This window comes from Arvicanthis niloticus, chromosome 1, assembly GCF_011762505.2.
Source record: "Arvicanthis niloticus isolate mArvNil1 chromosome 1, mArvNil1.pat.X, whole genome shotgun sequence".
Classification (NCBI taxonomy): Eukaryota; Metazoa; Chordata; class Mammalia; order Rodentia; family Muridae; genus Arvicanthis; species Arvicanthis niloticus.
This window is the reverse complement of record NC_047658.1, coordinates 56,149,195-56,167,690: the sequence shown is the minus strand read 5'-3', so window position 1 is coordinate 56,167,690 and position 18,496 is coordinate 56,149,195. Positions and strand designations below refer to the sequence as shown.

At 37.1% G+C, this 18,496-nt stretch overlaps 1 protein-coding gene across 8 annotated transcripts in view; it reads left to right on the top strand.

Annotated features, from left to right (window-relative positions):
* The window catches only part of Zfand6 (zinc finger AN1-type containing 6), a 66,494-nt gene that overhangs the window by 11,763 nt on the left and 36,235 nt on the right, over positions 1-18,496 (top strand). For 2 of the 8 annotated variants that reach the window (XM_076937228.1, XM_034508145.2), the window contains exon 2: positions 3,003-3,116. The exons of the other annotated variants lie outside the window; for them this stretch is intronic. The gene's annotated coding sequence lies outside the window, so the exon portion shown is untranslated. The remainder of the gene's footprint in view (positions 1-3,002; positions 3,117-18,496) is intronic. 8 annotated transcript variants of the gene reach the window in all.

The following is an 18,496-nucleotide window of genomic DNA, read 5'->3' as shown; positions in this document are numbered from 1 at the left end:
TATATTCCTGCATTTTACAATAATTATGAATAATTATGTATACATCTTATGTTAAAACTATTTTAGTTCTAATAGCTGTATAGACATCTAGAGTTGGTATGGTGTTAATCTAGTCTTTTATCTTTTCCTTTAGATTGTTGTTAATTTTTCATTATCTTAAATGGTATTGCAGTGACTGTATGTCTGTACATACTACAATGCTTTACTTCTTGCAAAATAGTAATTTATTTAGGAAAAAGTCTCCCGTGGAGTAGGCTTACATAGATAATGGATGTCAACACTCACTGGCTAAATTGCTTTCCAGGAAGATTTTGCTTTTTTTCTATTGCTGCCCACAGGACATCTTCAGAGATCCCTGAGAGTAGCCCCTTAATTTTTTTGTTATATTGTGCCTTTGGAGCTCTGAGTTGTTGGTTAGTTTTTGTCTAAGCAAATAGCCTATTTTAAACTCCATTTTTCAAGACACAGATGAATCTAAGCCCATTTTCTTGATATTGAAATTAGCTGAAAGAAATTGGGAACATTTTTGCCCACTTTGGTGAGCAATTGTATATCTCTGTTGGCTGTTTTATTTATTTATTATGAGTCTTGCTCTCAGCATGTTTGGAGCTTAATATTTTATACTGGCTTTGTTGGTGCTAGCTCTCCTGAGTATGTGCTGCTTCTGTAAGCGTATACCAAAAAGACCATTTTCTTCTAAGAAAATATACCAGGAACATTTTTAGAGAAGGCCTTGAGGAGAGCAATTTTTACCTGTTTCTGAACTTGTAATAAGTAAATAGCCTTTGTCACTGTGTTTCTGTACTTGGAGACTTTAAAAGTACATGTAAGAAGAACTATACTGTATAGTTCCAGGTTTTAAAATAATGTATCAACACTTCTCCAGCATTTACGGGTTTTTAGTGGAAGGTAAAGAAGAGAGTTGTTCACACACAGTGGCTTCAGACATGCCTGTGCTTAGAGCAGGCTTTGTTTTCGAATGGTGCTGATTCTTGCTGTCCTGAGCTGATCTGTAGGTGTGTTAGCTTTATATGCTTTAGGAGCTAGTAGACCAATGTTGCAGAATAAAGTTGTTTTAATTCAGAATTACTGACTTAATAAGGATAATGATAGCTGTACTTGAGCACATGCAAGCTTGACTTAGTCAATTTCATTTTACATTGTAAATGAACTGATTTTTCTCTAAATTTTTCTTATACTTTACTGATGACTTAGTATCATTATTTTCACAGCTGCTAGTGGTATTCTTGTTTCGTGTTTGTTTCCAGAAAGGTAGAAGTGTGCTGGTGTGGGGGTGGAGAATGGGGGGGAAGGATCAATGCCAACTTTTTTTTTGTTATGGTTGGTGAAGAATGATTTTTTTTCCCCAAACACTTTTTATTTCTTCAGGTTTGGAGTTAGAAGAAAAAACTTTATATTTCTATCATAAATATTTCTCTTATTCTGAACTAGAGAAAAATTTGATTTTCTTAAAATGAAACCATACCACATTAAGTAGAGATGAACATAATTATATACATAATAATTTTACTAGCAGCCATTTAAGCACTGCCTGTTGATTACATTTTAATAGTTACTAAGGTAAGGATTTACTCATTTATGTGCTCTGGGGAACACTGAAACTTCGAGAAATGATTACCGTGAACGGTTTCTCAGTTTCTCTCCTGCATCTCTGCTCCATTGGTCTCTGGTTGACAAGAAGGGACTGCCCTCTTCATTCAGTAGCTTCAGAAGAAGAGTAAAATTTTGTGACTACAGAGAAAAGAATTCTTACATTGACTTAGATGTTGGAGAAAGATGATCTAAGCCAGTAGTCATATTTTATTCTTTTAGGATAGAAGGAAAAATGATTAAAAATGTAATGTTTTTTTTTCCTCAATGATACATAAGGAAAATTTTAATGGGTAGTAAGTTAGTAAAACTTGAGGCAACCTAGAAACTCGATAATTATGAGGTTTCTTTGTTATGTATTGATTTTAGAGTTCTGAAATGTCTTTCCTAGGTGGCTGGTAGGAGGTAAGCTTCCTGTTAGTAACATAGGATGTATTTGTTTATGAGCTGATAACTGAGTCTACTTGATGAATGAGATTTTTTGGTGTGCATGTATTAGAGTTCACTTGAAGCAGTTTTGTGGTTAGTGTTTTTGTACATGAGAGTAGATCCATCTGTTCCTCTCTGTACATTTCCCTTCTGCTCTACACAGGCACCTGGATCTAGTCCCTTCCTAGATTTTTGTCCTGTACAGTAACATTTAGCACTCTTGACAGCTTTGGAAACCTTCCCATGAGTTTAATGACACTATCTAAGCTATTTGTGAACTTCTGTGTTCTTTGCAAATGTGTCTCTTTATAACCATCAAGTAAATAATAGAGCATCCTAGGATTCTTAACCCTTTACTCATTCTAGCCCGTGTCCTTTCTGTTATTGGTTCCAAAACCTGAGTCTTTAAAAACTGTGTGTGTGCCTATATTTGCGTAAGCCTGAATGAAGTTCTTGAGGCCCCTTGTCATCCAGCTCATCAAAGGTACCACCTATGCTAGCTAGAACCTGTATGTCATTTTCTGATCATGTCTTTTACCCAGTTAACCACAAAGTTTAACTGTAAACCTGTAGTCATCTCTAGGATCGATCCACCTATTTTCCTTACCTCTTTAGCACAAGCCACATTGATTTTTGTATAAATTATTAGAATAGCTACCTTGCCAACCTCTACATCATTCTTTGCAGTTAGAATATATGATTGAGTGTACAATCTTGTCTAGCTGGGGATTCCTTCTTGCCTTTGAAGCTGTAACTACCTAGGAATAATAATAATGCCAGATAGTTCTCTGGGTTAAACATTCTCTCTGGTAGTCTCTAAGCAACCTTAAAAGCCATGGATATTTAGAAAGGTTAGCTATTTTGTCCAAAGTTGCCTTAGTTAGTGAGTAGCTAGCACAATGGGATCAAAACCAAAATACTTTCCCACCACTAAGCTGTGTTCTCTTGTTGTTTTGACTTAGGGTCTCATTGTAACCCAGGGTATCTGTGAACAGTCCTCCTCCCTTGGCCTCCAGAGTGCTTGGGGTTAGAGATGTGAGACACCATGCCTTGCTGAGTATCTCTTTGTAGAGCATGTAAGTGTACCTTCGAGACTTTTTTTTCCTCACACTACTCCACTATATCCTTTAACTAGCCATTTATAGTTCTACCCTTTAGGAAAGGGTAGATCATCCCAAAAACATCCCAAGCCTAAAAATGCCTTAAGGAAAACAAACATTTTCAAAAAAAAGTATTTTTGACATTTTTTTGGAGGAACATTTCCAAGAAAGACATGACACATTAGTATCTCCATGATATAAGAAGAACCAAAAAAAAAAAAAAAAAAAAAAAAAGGGAAAAAAAGAGAGACATAGGAAAGGTGTAAAGATAGTTTTCCATATGTGGCCTGTTTTGAATTTGTAAACTGTTGAATTCTCACATTTAATAAAAGCTTGAAACCAAGCTGTGTTAAGGGAAGATTAGCCAGAGTGTGAAAGCCCTGTATCTGAGCTGTGGAAATGCTAACGACTGTTTCTGAAGCTGATAGACTGGGCCTTGTATAAAAGTTTATCATGCACCCAGCTGTGCATAGTGTCGTTTGGAAGCACAAGGGAAACAGCCTTACTGGGTAATATACTGTTGGGTAGATGAGGCTTCCTACCAACTTTTCTGTATCAAATAAGACATTGCCACAAACAATATCACTTTTAAAAATGGAAGCAGACTCCAAACAAATGGAATAATTTTCATTTCAAATATTTTTTCCTTTTACCATACTGTGTCATCTACCTTACAATGTATATATTGAAGGCAAAAGGTCCTTAATTGAGGAACAACAAAAAATAGCTTTTCTTTCCTAATTAGTTTTGAAAGAAAAGGTGAGTGGCTAGTACTTATTTCTTTTAAAGGAAGTGATTTTTAATTATTGGAAATAAGGTGGTTACAGTAAATGTCCACTATGAAAGCCAAAAGATTTTTGCTTTTACGTACTCCTTAATTTTTTTGAAACAGAAACTACCATACTGCTCTCCAAAATTTTAAAATAGCATGTTTACTATCCAAACTAATGTTTAGCTAGTTTTTAATAATAAAAATGTAAGATAACACTATATATTATAACAATATGACAGTATTTATGTTGTAATATATTTGATGTTATATAATAATGTAGTATGTAATTTGGAAAGAATTTTGTGTAGATAAGTAAAATACAAAACCTTTAGCCAGTTCCTTGAAGTATATATAGTTACAGAATTTTGTAAAAGTATATTTTATAAGGAAAAATATTCTCAGACTATCCTCTGAGTGATGGGATTGCAAGCTGCCCCACAATGCACTCAGTAGCAGATTTGACTGAGTAGCTCTGAGAGATCTTAGGTCACACAAACCCAGGTGAGTTTGCAAATTGCGAAGGTTTCCTAAGGAAGTGCATGTTGTTTGACTTTGGAAGATACAAGAATATTTCTCATTCTGTCATTATTATATATACCAATTGTGGCTTTAAGTTACTGCTGCAGCATCTTAGCAGAGAAGGATGGTTTTTAAGCCAAGATGACCAGAAAATTAGAAAATGGGAAATCTGACATGCCTTGATAGTTTGTTATATCAATTTGCCTCTGTCCAATATCAGGGACTCTCCTCTTTTTTATAGTTTGACTTATAAATCAGATGCTCTGTGTTACCTGAAAAGGAGTGACCCTAAATGGAGAAAAGAATAGATTGTGTTTTAGAAAAAAATAGCTTGTTTTAGCTTATTCCATCTCTTCTTGTTGCTTAGCAGATGCCATCTGTATTACATTTGCCCAGTAGCTTGCCTCACTCAAGCAATTCTTGGCATAAGGAAGAGGCTCCTGAGGTCCTAGGATAATGGATGGTGTGAGCCATAGTTATCTGTGAGAGCTTCTATGCAGAAAAGTAGTGAAAACAAGATTAGGAGAATTGGTTCAGTGATTGCAGCTCCTCTATTGAACACTGAAACAGACACATTTGTTCTGTTTTTGCATGCTGCTAATCTAGCCACAGTGCTTTGAGCCTGCAGGTTAGTTTTCTGCCACTAGCTACATAACCAGCCAGCCCCAGAAATCTCTCTTTTTAATTTAATTTAATGTGTGTTTTGCCTGCATTTGTATGTAATGTGCCTGTTGCCTGAGGAATTCAGAAAAGGGCATCCGGATTACATAGCTATCATTTTTCTGTAATTTTTAGATATTTTACTCAATGTAAAACTTTTTGTTCTGATTGTATTTCAGACTTTCATGCAGAAGTTGTAGGGAGTGTTCAGGAGCTCTGCTGGCCTTATGTTCTGTCCTCTGTTCAAGTTTGTCTTGCTGTGTCCTATTCAGCGTGTGTGTACATGGGAATCATTTCTCAGCAAGTTAAGATACATGTACCCCAAGAACTTTGTGCTGTTACCTATGAACAGAATATTCTCTTAGTGAAATTAAGCTATCAAAATCCATGAGTTGGTGTTTGTGAATAGTTTTACCTAATCTCTATTCAGCCTTGTCAAGTATCCCAACAATATCTTTTATAACTTGTTTTATTTATTTATTTATTTATTTGCCATGGATCTGAAAGAAGGAGGGAGAAATATTGATCTAAATAGGAGAGCAAGATTTTGACCAGGGAGAGAAGTGGGGACATTCTGGCCAAAATACATATATGTATGAAATGGTCAAAGGATAAAGTTACACTGTGAACTTTATAATTCATACCTCATCCTTGGTCCTGCTTTTTCTCATCCTACTGTTGCTGCTTTGAAAGACTTGACCTCCGTAACGTCTCTCATTTTATAGTTACTGTCCAGATTATTATGGGATTTTTTTCTCAGCTTTCTGACCCTACCATCCTAATTCAATACCTGTACCTTAACTTCATCCCTTTCATATGGGAGATACCCATTCCTGTTGGCTAAGGAAATTACATGTACAATAGGCCAGTGTTGCTTAACACTGTAAGTAATAATAGCTTAAATTTAAATTAATTAAAACTAAGTGAAATTGAAAATCTTCGAAACACCATGTGGCTCATTGATAACTGTATTTGACAGCATATATTTAGGTTCCTTTATTTGAAGGATTTTAGACTTTTTCATCTATTGGCTTCATGTGTCAAACGTGTCCGTGTGTGTGTCCGTGTGTGTCCGTGTGTGTGTGTGTGTGTGTGTGTGTGTGTGTGTGTGTGTGTGTGTGCGTGTGTGCGCGTGCGTGTGCATTTTAATCAATGAATTATATCCATTCTTTCCAAATACCCTGTCTCTTGTCTTAATTACCTTTACATAGTTCTGTTGTATAAATAGACCTTTAATATACTCCTGACAGGAAGACACTCAGATTTTACAACTTTTTTCTTCACTCATCATACAGGGTGGTGATAACTCAGTACATTGCCTTTATGCTAAAGCATAGTACAATAGAGACCATGCAGTACTTGTATTTGTTTACTTATATTTCACATTCAAATATATATTGAGTTGAAATTAGTCTCTACCTCTAGATGTTTTCTTTGGGTTAATATGCCATTTATATAGCTGTGGAAGTGACTAGTCTTCCCTGTAGCTGCCTGAGCTCTGCTTTTTACCTGGTCTCCTTTGATCTCTAGATGCTGATGTCTGCATAAAGGCTTGAACTGTATTTTACTACTCTTTTGGCCAGCTAGAATCTAGCCTGTAGGTATTTATGCACCAGAGTAGCAGGCCACTGTGGCTCTGCTTACACTCAGTTGAATCATAGCATTGTACTTTCTTAAGTCCAGAATGTCTATTTTGGTTTAAAATACTAACCAGGCAGCATCCTTCATAAACAAAATAATCCTCTGCTGTGACATAGCAAGTCATTATGTTCTGCAGCTTCCCTTCCTTGGTTAGGTTTATGTGGGTTTGTTTGTTTGTTTGGTCTGGTTTTGTTTTTTTATATTGTATTGTGGTTTGCTTACTTTCTTATCAGAAGATAATTGTGACTATTTCTTATTCAAGTTACACAGCTCTGAAACTTTTTTTTAAGTTGCTTATCTATTAACTGGTAGAGTAAGAATTAGAATCAGTGCTTGTGTGCACACACACTCATTGGTGTGTGTGTGTGTGTGTATGTGTGTGTGTGTGTGTGTGTGTGTACAGTCAACCCAGGGTAAGCTTAATATTTGATCTTCAGAGAAATGTCTCTTGAAATGAGTAATTAGTGATGACCATGATTCATGTATCAGAATCTGTGTCTCATTCTTTAGTTGCTTGGTCATTTAGATGGAATCCTTGTGTTCAGCTCATTGCTTGCCCCTGCAGTGGTTGGACTATTGCTTGAGTTCTACAGAGGTTCAAATGTAAGAAACTTAACGTGTACCATACTGAGAAGTGTTAGATTCTTTAGAAATGAGGGATTTGTACAACGTAATTGGGTCACTGAGGTCATAATTAGGTCAGAAGGGAGTGAATTGATCCGTGGGAGTGAAGTCCTCTGAGGGTGGTAGTTATAAAAGAGCAACCATGGCTTCATAATCTGGCTTCCTGTCTCATCATGTGATTTTTTTTTTCTGCATGGCTCTTGCCGGTTGTTGTGCCATCTGCCATGAGGCCCTCACCAGAGGTCAAACCTCTGGGGTCACCTACTCTTGGACTGTTGGACTCACAAGCTAAGTAGCCTCTATATAAAGTGTGCATATATTTTGTTACAGGGACAGAAAACTGACTACTACAGTGGTTTGCCAGCTGTGTGACATGAGCCAGTTCTATGATTTCTCTAATTTCCTCACCTGTGAAGTTTCTACCTCCAAAGGACATTGTGAAAATTAGAGGGACCAATTCAGGCAAAGCATTTATCTTGAAAGTCTTCTGTTCTGATCTTGTCCTGCTATGAGTTCACTGGTAGCTTCTTTAGCCTCTTCTATCTGATTGTCTTTTTAGTGGCAGAAGCAGTAAGATAAGTGAATTTCTAGAAAAAAGTTTTGCAGAGAGAACCCAGCCAGTCAGACATGGAGATACATCTGTAATTCTAGTATTGGTGTTATGTAGTGAGAGACCCTCTCTCAACTTCACACCCCAGGCACACCCCCCCCCCAAAAAAAAAGAACCTGGAGAAAAAGGATTTAATAGAGATCTATTGGAGAGGTACTTGTTCCCAGCTGCTAGTTAGAACACTGAAACCGGAGCATGGAAGCATAAAATGACAAGTAGTAGCAGGTGAATGGGGTGTTTGATTTTTTTTTTTTTTTTTTTTTTTTTTTTTTAAGTTCTAGGAGCTGTATCTCTTTGGACAGCAGAGTCTTGATTGTTTATGTGTATGAGTGTTTTGCTTGCATATATGCTTGTGTAATATGTGCGTACTTGTTGTCAAGGTTGGAAAAGGGCATTAGTCCCCTGGATCTGCCATGTGGATGCTGAGAACTGAACTTGGTCTCTCTGCAATTGTTTGTTTGTTTTCTTGGTTTTTGGGGTTTTTTGTTGTTATTTCTCAACATATTTTTATCAATTATCTGGGAATTTCATACCTTGCACCCTAATCACATTCACTTCTCAGTCCTTTTATGTTTGTGTCCTACCTTTGTGATCTCTTCCGCAAAAAGTAAAAATAAGAATAAAGAAAAAAAGTTCAATTTGTATTATCTATGTACTCATTGGAGTGTGGTCAAATTCTCATCTGGCTGCCGCTATAATAGAACTGAGTCCTTCCCGACCCTGCACTCCTGCCAGATACTGTCAGTTCTGAGTTCTTTTCAAATACCATTCAGGTAAGGCTGGATCCTTGACTGCAGTAAGAAATTTGAGGATGGACTAATATGAAGCTGGTGTGGAGTTTATTCAAAGGATATTTTTTGTTTCTGTTTTTTAATGTGATTTTAAGCATAGAGAAAGAGACGCACTCAGGGAAAGGATAAATCACACCTAAGTGTATGTATGAGCTTCTCAAGGTAAAGCTGTGCTTTATTGTGTTCACAGTAATCATACATGTGACTCTGTGTGAGTTTTAGAGCTCTTGGTCTTCAAAGGGTTGCTGAGATATGGAAATGAGGCCAGATGGTGGAGGTGCTTCCTGCCAAGGCTGCTGATGTGCGTTTGCTTTTCAGGACCCACATGGTAGAAAGCGAACTGACTCCTCTGACTTCATAAGAATGTGCATCTACACACCAAATAAATGTAATACCTACATACAGAAAAATTCCTGAGGTAAAAGACAGGATTAGAGTCGATAAGGTCACATTCTAGATCACAGGGATGTTAAAAGTTCAGCTGTCATTACTATAAACAAAAGTTAATAGTCTTAGTGAAAGTCCCAGAAAATATCCAAGAATAGAGTAAGACTATACCTAAGGTCCTAAATTCCTAGACAATAAATCTGCCTCCGTGATTACTGCTTTAACATTATTTGAAAATATATCTGTGTAAATCGAATGTTGTCTGCATAGCAAATTTTGTTCTGTGTGCTGGAATTCTTGATTCTTGGCTGACAATAGACTTCACGTAGTCTCCGAAGTAAGGGACTCCTTTTCTTTCCCATATCCCCATAACTTCCCCTCTCCTTCTGCCCTACCTCAAACCCACCACTAAAAATTTTTGGGTTTCCGCTGAAGTATTCTTTGATGTTAGGTTACACTTCAGTAGGTTTTGATTTAGAAGGCCTTCTCCTCATATCTCTGACTCTATTTGGCAAGCTGAAGCAAGCTGGGATGATGGTTTTCTGGTCCAGTGACTTGGGAGGTGGGCAATGTAGACCCTATTTCAGGGATTGGAGATAGGCTCAGAAAGATTTCACTATTGAACATTAATGTTGTTCTAAGTGTCAGGTGGTTTTATGTCAGAGGAGGGTGAGGAGGAAGATGTTGCATATGAGCTAGAGAAAGGAGGCATTCATTGTAGGTGCTTAGTGACTCACATTTTGTTATAACAAGTGGAATAGTTTTCTTAGAGTAATCAAATGTCCCTTAAAACGAAATAGGTTACCAGGATCTTTTTGTCCATTTGTTTTAAGAGTTCCATTTAGATAAAACTATGTTTTTAAAACCAGTGTTACTTTGAAAATCAAGTGAACTATTTTAGATAAAAAATTAACATTTAATGTTACAGATTTGTCCTCAATATACTTGATTCATTCTTCTTAGTAAGAAACACTCCAATTTTAATACATATTTAATTACATCCTCAGTATAACCATTAGTATTAGCAACTGATTGCATTCCTGAGTTTGAAACTTTGTTCTGATAGTGTAGAAATCTTCTCAGACTACAAACAAATCATTTACAGAGACTATTTAGTTGACAGATTAGAAGCTAGTTTGCATTTTCAGTACCTTAACTTTTTCAGAGAAAGCACTAAATAGTTTCGTCAGTATAGAGAGAATGATAATCCAGCTCACTTCTGTGTGGTTATTTGATCTAGATTTATGGTATCTCTTAAAATAAGTTATGTTCGGAAGAATATTTCGTACTGGCCAGAACTTTTGCATGTTAATTGAGAGAAGGGATAATGTTGATTGATAAAAAAGAGGAAAGATGATATTGTACTGCAAGTAAGTTTGTTAGGACCTTAAACAGAGTAAAAGAGATGAAAAATTATTAAATAATGTTCCAGGTAAATAGAAAGTGGGTAAGATAGGTATACCCTTAGCTAACATGTTATACATGACTCAGCACTTTTATTCCATCTTTTTGGATTTTTGTGGGTGGAACCAAGGGACTTGTACATGCCGAGGAAGTGTACTGTGCCACTGATTCACTTCTCCAGCTGCACTGAGAATTTTTCTAAAATCATGATCTCAAGAAATCTGAATTATTTCATCATGTAGTTTTTATGTCAATTTAACATAAGCTAGAGTCATCTGAGAGGAGGGCGCCTCAATTGAGAAAATGGTCCCCATAAGTTCAGGCTATATAGGCAAGCAAGCCTTTAGGGCATTTTTTAAATTAGTGATTTATGTGGGAAAACCTGTCCATTGTGGGTGATGTTACCCTTGGCTGGATGCTGTAAGAAACAGGCTGAGAAAGCCATGGGGAGCAAACCTGTAAGCAGCGCTCTTCTATGGCCTCAGTATTAGCCCCTGACTCCTGTTGCGTTTCTGCCCTGATGTCAATGTTGAACAGTGATGTAGAATCACAAGCCAAATAAACACTTTCCTCTGCACCTTGCTTTTTGGTCATGGTGTTGTTCACAGCAGTAAAGCCCTAACTGAGACACATCCTTTACATCCTTTACTTTATCTGAAGGTGATTTCTGACTGGAGCAAGCAACCTTCTGATGGACTTCATGGGAATTGATTTTAAAGTTCAGAAAGACAAAAAGTGGGACACGGAGTGACTTAAAGATAGAAGTTCTCATTTCTGCAAACAGTGAATGTCTTGAAATAATCTGAGCACAGTCCTTTTGTAACTTTGTTCTGTGAAATTCTGATTTATTATGCCAACCAAAGAAAGCTGTGAGAGTGGAGTACCCATGGAGCTCCCAGCTTCAGGCTACCTACTTGGTGTATATGGCAGACCTTTCTGGGTTCTTTACCCAGTGTGGGAGAGAAGCATGGGCAGAATTCTCATGTGGACCAGGTTCTCACCTTTGGAAATAATTAGGGCAGAGAGAGTGAATGAACCTAGGAGTTTTTTCCTTCCTACGAGAGGTAAGGGGTGTGTGTGTGTGTGTGTGTGTGTGTGTGTGTGTACCACAGCTTTTCCACTTAACCTTAGAAGTAGGACCAAAAGAAGAGTGAAGCCAGAGAGTCCTGGCTTCACTGGTTATGTTACACAATAGACATTTTCATAAGTGCAGTGAATTAAATATAGACCAAAGACTTAAATGTGGCATGTTGAAAATTGTGATTCCTCAAACTTTAGGTGATTTTGAGAAGTTTTCCAGGTATCTGTTATACTACCTTTACAGAGAAGGCTATCAGAGTTCTGTATTTTCACTAAAATCACCACCTACCTTCTCATGGGCAGCTGATTTCACAGTGATGCTATTTGCAGGAGACCATGTCTTTTATAGTCTCTAACAGTTTCTTGGAAATCTGTTTCCTTGCTCCATCTATTTTGCCCAAGAAACTTAACTTTTGTTTGTTCTTTAAGTCATTTCACGTGAGGAGAGCATAGTGAACAGAGGAGGCCTAGGTTTTCTATATACAAACTTCTATTTTTCTGGATTAGAAAGGAAAAAAGGACTTCTTGCACAAGCAGGAGAAATCTGATGTCCAAGCACCACATAAAATAACAGGATGCAGCAGTCCACCTGTAACCCCAGTGCTCTAGAGAGATGCAGTCCCTGAGGTAAGGTGACTAGACAGACTACTCAAATAGACAAGGCCTGAATTTTGCTTTAATACTAAAATGGAAAATGATCAAAAGAAGCATTCAGTGTCAGGCTTTGGCCTCCATGTGTGATGTGTACACAAATGCACACATGTGTATTTATACCCAAACATGAATGTGTACCAACACATGCACCACACCACATACATACATATATATCCAAAGGGGTGGGAGGACTTTGATTTTTTTATTTTATTTTATTTTATTTATTTATTTATTTATTTAGACAACTTCTGAGTGTGTGGAAATGGCTTACATTATTTTGGGTACCTTTCTGCTCATTCATTGGCTTACGTTTGACTTTTTTTTTTCCTTTTGCCAAGTCATTTGCCATCCTTTTCCCTGATCGTGTACATGATTATGTTTATTGGAGATAAAGCTTCTGCTATTATTCTGTGTAGCATTATGTAGAGGTCAGAGAACAGCTTTGTGGAATTGATTCTATCCATGCATCTTTATTTGGATACTGGGGATCACAGCCAGGCTGACTGTCACTGGCTCTCATAATTTTTTTTTGTCTTGTTTCATGAATTTAAATTTTTCCTATTTTGATTCTGTGAGTTTTGAGAGCAGCATTTTCCTCTATCATATTGAAATTAGAAATCCCTGTGCCCTTTCATTTAATGTTACAATAAATGTCCAGCAGTTTAGAACAAAGGGTAAGAAATGGACCATTATCACCTAGGAGGAGAGTACTACTGCATTAGTTCAAGATAGACCATCTTAATAACTTCTTCATGCATGCTTTAATCTCCGCCTCCTTGAATTTGTACCTAATTTCCTCTTAAGTTTGAGTATTGTTAATTTGAGCATTATCATAAAGATTTAGTTATCCATCTAAACAGTAAGATGGTGATAAATACTGTTTGGTCCCTATTAGCTATTGATAACTAATTAATAACCATAGTTTTCAAAGTAGAGTCTTAGGTTCCCTCAAACTTGCTGTCTAGCCCAGGAATGGCATTGAGTTTTTCGTCCTTCCTTTGAGTATTGGGGTTTCAAGTGTGTGACCCTGCCCATTTTATGTTTTGCTTGATGTTGAGCTCAGGGCTTCATATCTGCTGGTAAGATACTTTACCATTTGAGCTACATCACAGCCCCAGCACACTTTGTTATATTTACCTAACTAAAAGTATTTATTAGCACTAAAATTGCAAATACTATTTCTCTAAAGTATACAGTGGGGTTCCCACCTCCACCCCCTTGACAGAAGTCTTTTGACTCAAAACTCAAAGAAACAAGTCTTAAAAGCTGGCATTAGCTAGGCATGGTAATTGCATTCCTATCTCAGAACTCTGGAGGCTTAGTGGTTTAGTAGTTCAAGGCCACCCTATGGTACTTATCGAGACAAATCAAAAAACAACAACGAAAAGTTGGGAGTTTTCCTGAATCACTAAATTTGGGTTCCTTTCACTCTCTCTTCTTGTGTTTTGTTTTTGTTTTAAGACAGAATTTTACTGTGTAGCCCAAGCTGGCCACAAACTTCTGGCAACTTCCTACATTAGTCTAGCCTCCCTGATAGTGTGAGCTAACATTCAGCAAACATCAGTTTTTTAATATTACATCTACATAAATATGTTTGTTTTACATTTTACTTGTTATTTTGTATGTGATGTGTGTAAAGGTAGGTGCCCGAATACTGTGTGTGAAGGCAGAGGAGAACGCTCAGTTCACTCTGTCCACCAAATTTGCATCTGCAGGCGTGTACAATGGCTTTACACAGTGAACCACTGTTCTGTTCCTATATTGTTTCTCAAACTAAGGATTACCAAAGGAATTCGTTCTTGTATTAATGTTTTTCAAACTAAGATTATACCAAAGATATCAAAGAAGGGTATCTTTTGGAAGTGTACACTTTGGTCTTTTTGTAGACTGAAATATTTTGACGTTAACACCTTTATGATAATTTAACACCATTTTCATTTCCACTATAAATATGTACTTACTGTGTTCTGTGGTAAACATTACCTTTCCCTTTTTATAATTCATGAAGAGTCTTAAGCATCCCTGAGAACTAGCTAGGAAGTGCTAGCTATGAATGGTTTTCAGAAACCAGTTCTTTAGGAATAGAGTAGGTAAGGGGTTTACATCTCTGATGCTTTTGATTATGGGCTTTGCAACACCTATCTCAAGGTCACATAGCAAAAGATGTTCAGTGATCATTGCAAAAGATTCCCAGTGTTTTCAATTTTATCTCTTGAACTTTGACTCCCATTCTAATTTATTTTAAATAAAAAACTTTGTTTTGACTTTGGTTTTTCACTTACTTATTGGTGGGCAACTGTGTGTAGAGGTCAAGAACGTTTTAGGAGTTGATTCTTGTCCACCTTCTTGAAGCAGTCTCTCTTGTTTCTGCTACTCTATACTCCAGGCTAGCTGGCCCATAAACTTCCATAGGAGTGCTGGGATTGTAGGTATATGCTATCATACTCAACTTTTAAAATGTGGGTTTCAGGGATTGAACTCAGTCTTGAGACTTGTACAGCAAACACTTTTATCCACTGTTTAATCTTTGGTTCTACCCAATTTAAAGGTTGGTCTTTAAATTTGGTCAGACTTTAGCATCCGTGTATTTAGGCCAATGCTGGAGTCCAGTGGATTTCAACTTTAAGACCAATAAAGAGCTATTCCTCAGCCCTGAGCTAGAGAAGTAGAAACTGTGTGCTAGCTGACTGGAGAAAGCCCAGCACCTAGCAGTTCATGTTGTGGCTTTTCAAACCACAGACAAATCAAAAGAGAAAAGCCTGGTTTGGGGGTGACAGAGTTAGACATGTTTGGTCTTCCTACTTTAGGAACTTGAGTTATCAAGGTTGTGGCCTTGCAGTATAGAGGTCAGGTCAGTTTAGATCAGTCTGATTGACTGTTAAGTAGTTTCAGAATTAATGTGTTTCTACTTTTTCTCCTGGTTAAGGGAAGCTTCGAAATTGGTAAAAGTGGCAATGACTTTAGCATTAAAAATAGTGAAAATATACACATTGTGCATCGTAATTGGTTGGGAAGAAGAGACTGCCTTGTCCCCCACTTGTAATTTTTGTTAATTTCTTAAACGGCTTTTGAGTACCATTAAGTCCTTGAAGAGAATATAGTATAGACCAGAAAATCTTGTCGATCGAGGACTTGTCATCTACTGTACTACATTTAGACTATCATAGTTTAACTTTCTGCTGATTATTTAATGATCCAGAAAAAAGAAGGAACTAATTTAGACAAGGTTAGTGTATGTTGTACTGTTACATCATTTTGTCACTGACCCTACAAAAATTAACGGTGGGAAAGACGTTGGTAACTTGAGTTTTGTGAGAGTGATTGAATTTGGTGTACTTGATGTGTAAAGGGAAAGAATGTAAATTAAGTGTTACTCTATCACATAAGCCCTCCAATGTGTGTGTTAAAATGCCTGTTTGAAACTGATAGGCTAGAAATGCCACACAGTGATGAACAAGACAGAGTGTAGTGGGTTGAATTGTAGAATACAACGTATTGATCACTGCTTTCTTTTTGAGAAATATCTATAATTCTATATTTAGTTTTCTCCATAAATATTTATCCCATTCCCAGAACATAGCATTTGTGAGATAACTGTCAGCCAGGATGAATGGTGAGAGGGACTTAGAAGTTAAAAAAAGTTTAGTAATTGTTGGAAGCTTTTAAGAAACCCAACCATGATGTTTAAGGGCACTGTTACTGCCTTCTGTTGTTGCTGTTAGGTAAGTGGTAGAGTTTCAAATTTATGTGGTGTCCTAATTGGTTAAGACTTGGGTAGGGGCTTATTGTTCACACAACTGGATTGGTCTTGCAGTTTATTTACTTCAAGACTGCACATCTTACATAATGAGTGATTTATGTTCAGGAAGGTGATGAACCTGGTATGTATGTATCTGGGCAATAATAATATATTCATAATTTGGAGCTGAGAAAACTTTTTGAGCTCAAAAAAACCCAACTGCTGTGATATTTCCATATCTCTTGCTTTTAACCATTTACAATGTTCTGTGTGTAAGTCATATTTTGAACTTTTTAAAAGAATTTTTAAGATGCAAATATAATCATAAAATACAAGAATTCAAAGTTCAGTTTGTTTCATATAAAAAGATGGAATAACCTAATTAAACATGTATTATTACTCCTTTCAAATACTACATGTACAAGAAACAACCTCAGTTTTTCTCAAAAAATATATTTTGAAAATTTTAATATGAGTATTATATTTATATATTTCCCTCCTCTTCCTCCAATTTTTCTGCTCCTTTCTCAAATTCATGGGCTCCTATTCTTTGATTGTTATTGTTATCTATACATAAATTTATAAACATAACCTGCTGAGTTCATTTAGTATTTAGCTCATGTATCCGTATTTTGGACTGATGGGTTGGGACTAGATCAGCTATTAGGGGCTTGTCTCTTGACAGACAGAGTCTCTCTCAGTCCTTAATTACCTGTAGCTTTTCAATTAGGGGTGGAAACTTGTGAGATTTCCCCATCCACATTGGCAAAACACCTTGTTTTTAAAGTTTAGTATTAAGGATACAGTAATCTTATCATTTAGAAATGAAGTTCTCCTTTAAAAAGTAAAACACGTGATTAGTAAAGTCCTATCTCTCCCCATTTTTTACTTTATTTTTATTTAATTGTAAATTCATAAGAACATAGCTTGTCATTAGCATTAAAATCTTAGGAACAATAATTTATAAGTATACAATTTTATTTTGATAAAAATATTTTCTTCCTAAATATAAACATACTAGTAAAATGATACAGCAACACCAACATTTCTCCTGTGAAGGAGATCTATTTTAGTATGTTTGATGATTTGTTATTGTCTTTTCCCTATTCTAAAGTACTTCAGCAAAAAGGCTAAGGCTTTTGTTACTGAAAACTTAATTCCTTCACTCCGATACCTTATTTTTAAATAGAAAACCATTAGTTTGTATAGAGTTTTGGCTATTGGAACAAGCCACACAATAGCCCTAAATATCTCAGTCATTTGACTACAGGAGAGTTTTCTTGAGACCGGAGGCAGATTTTTTTGGGGGGGGGTGTGAGTTTGAAGACATTCCTCAATGAGCTTTATCTCTGCAGTCTTCTGAGGAAAGACAGAATTTGGACTTGGGAATGACTTATCTAACTGGAAGCTCATCCAGCAGGACCTCTATGTAACATTCTGCATGCAGTACTCTTAAGTTCTACAGCTCCCTGAGAGACTTGGATCATCTCCAGGTTGACTCCTAGTTTGAGCACAGGCCACTCATGTTAACCCCAAAGGACATAGTGTCAGAGCTGGAATTTGCCTCTTGCCTTAGCCTCTTAGTGCTTTGGATATACAGGTATGGAACTTCATACCGAGAGAGGGGGAGGGGGAGGGGGAGGAGGGAGGAGAGAGAGGGAGGAGAGGAAGAATGAAGAAAAGAAGAAAAAGGAAGAAGGAAGAAGAGGAGGAGGAGGAGGAGGAGGAGGAGGAGGAGGAGGAGGAGGAGGAGGAGGAGGAGGAGAAGAGGAAGAGGAAGAAGAAGAAGAGGAGGAGGAGGAGGAGAAGAGAGGAGGAGAAGGAGGAGGAGGAAAGAGGGAGGAGAGGGAGAGGAGAGGGAGAGGACAGGAGAGGGGAGGAGAGAAGAGGAGGAGGAGGAGGAGGAAGAGGAGGAAGAGAAGGAGAAGAAGAGGAGGAGGAGAGGAGAGGGGGAGGAGAGGGGGGAGGAAGGGAGAGAGGGAGGAGAGAGAGAGAGAGAGAGAAAAGGAGAGGGAAAGAGAAGGAGAGAGAGAGAGAGAGAGAGAGAGAGAGAGAGAGTTAGTTTTGTGTGTGTGTGTGTGTGTGTGTGTGTGTGTGTGTGTGTGTGTGTACACACATACTTGTATTTCTTAAAATCTGGTCTTTTGGGTTACAAAATAGCCTAAATTTTAGGTTCGAGTTGGTCTGGTTTTATTTATGGTGTATTTTATTCTGATTATTTTAAGATGACATCATCTACCTGCTGCATTCAAGAAAGTGATCATTAAATTTAGATCTTAGAGAAAAAAATATAAAACCTGATAGAGAGGTCTGGCAGAGATAGCGGATTTAACCTGCTTTTACTACCTGGGATAGGAAGAGAAGGCAGAGATTGGGATGGGAATAAAAAAGTTTTGCTATTGAGTATTCTGTAAGAACTGGTAATATGCAATGGACACATTAGATCAGATCAGTCTGTTATAGACCTGCCTAAAA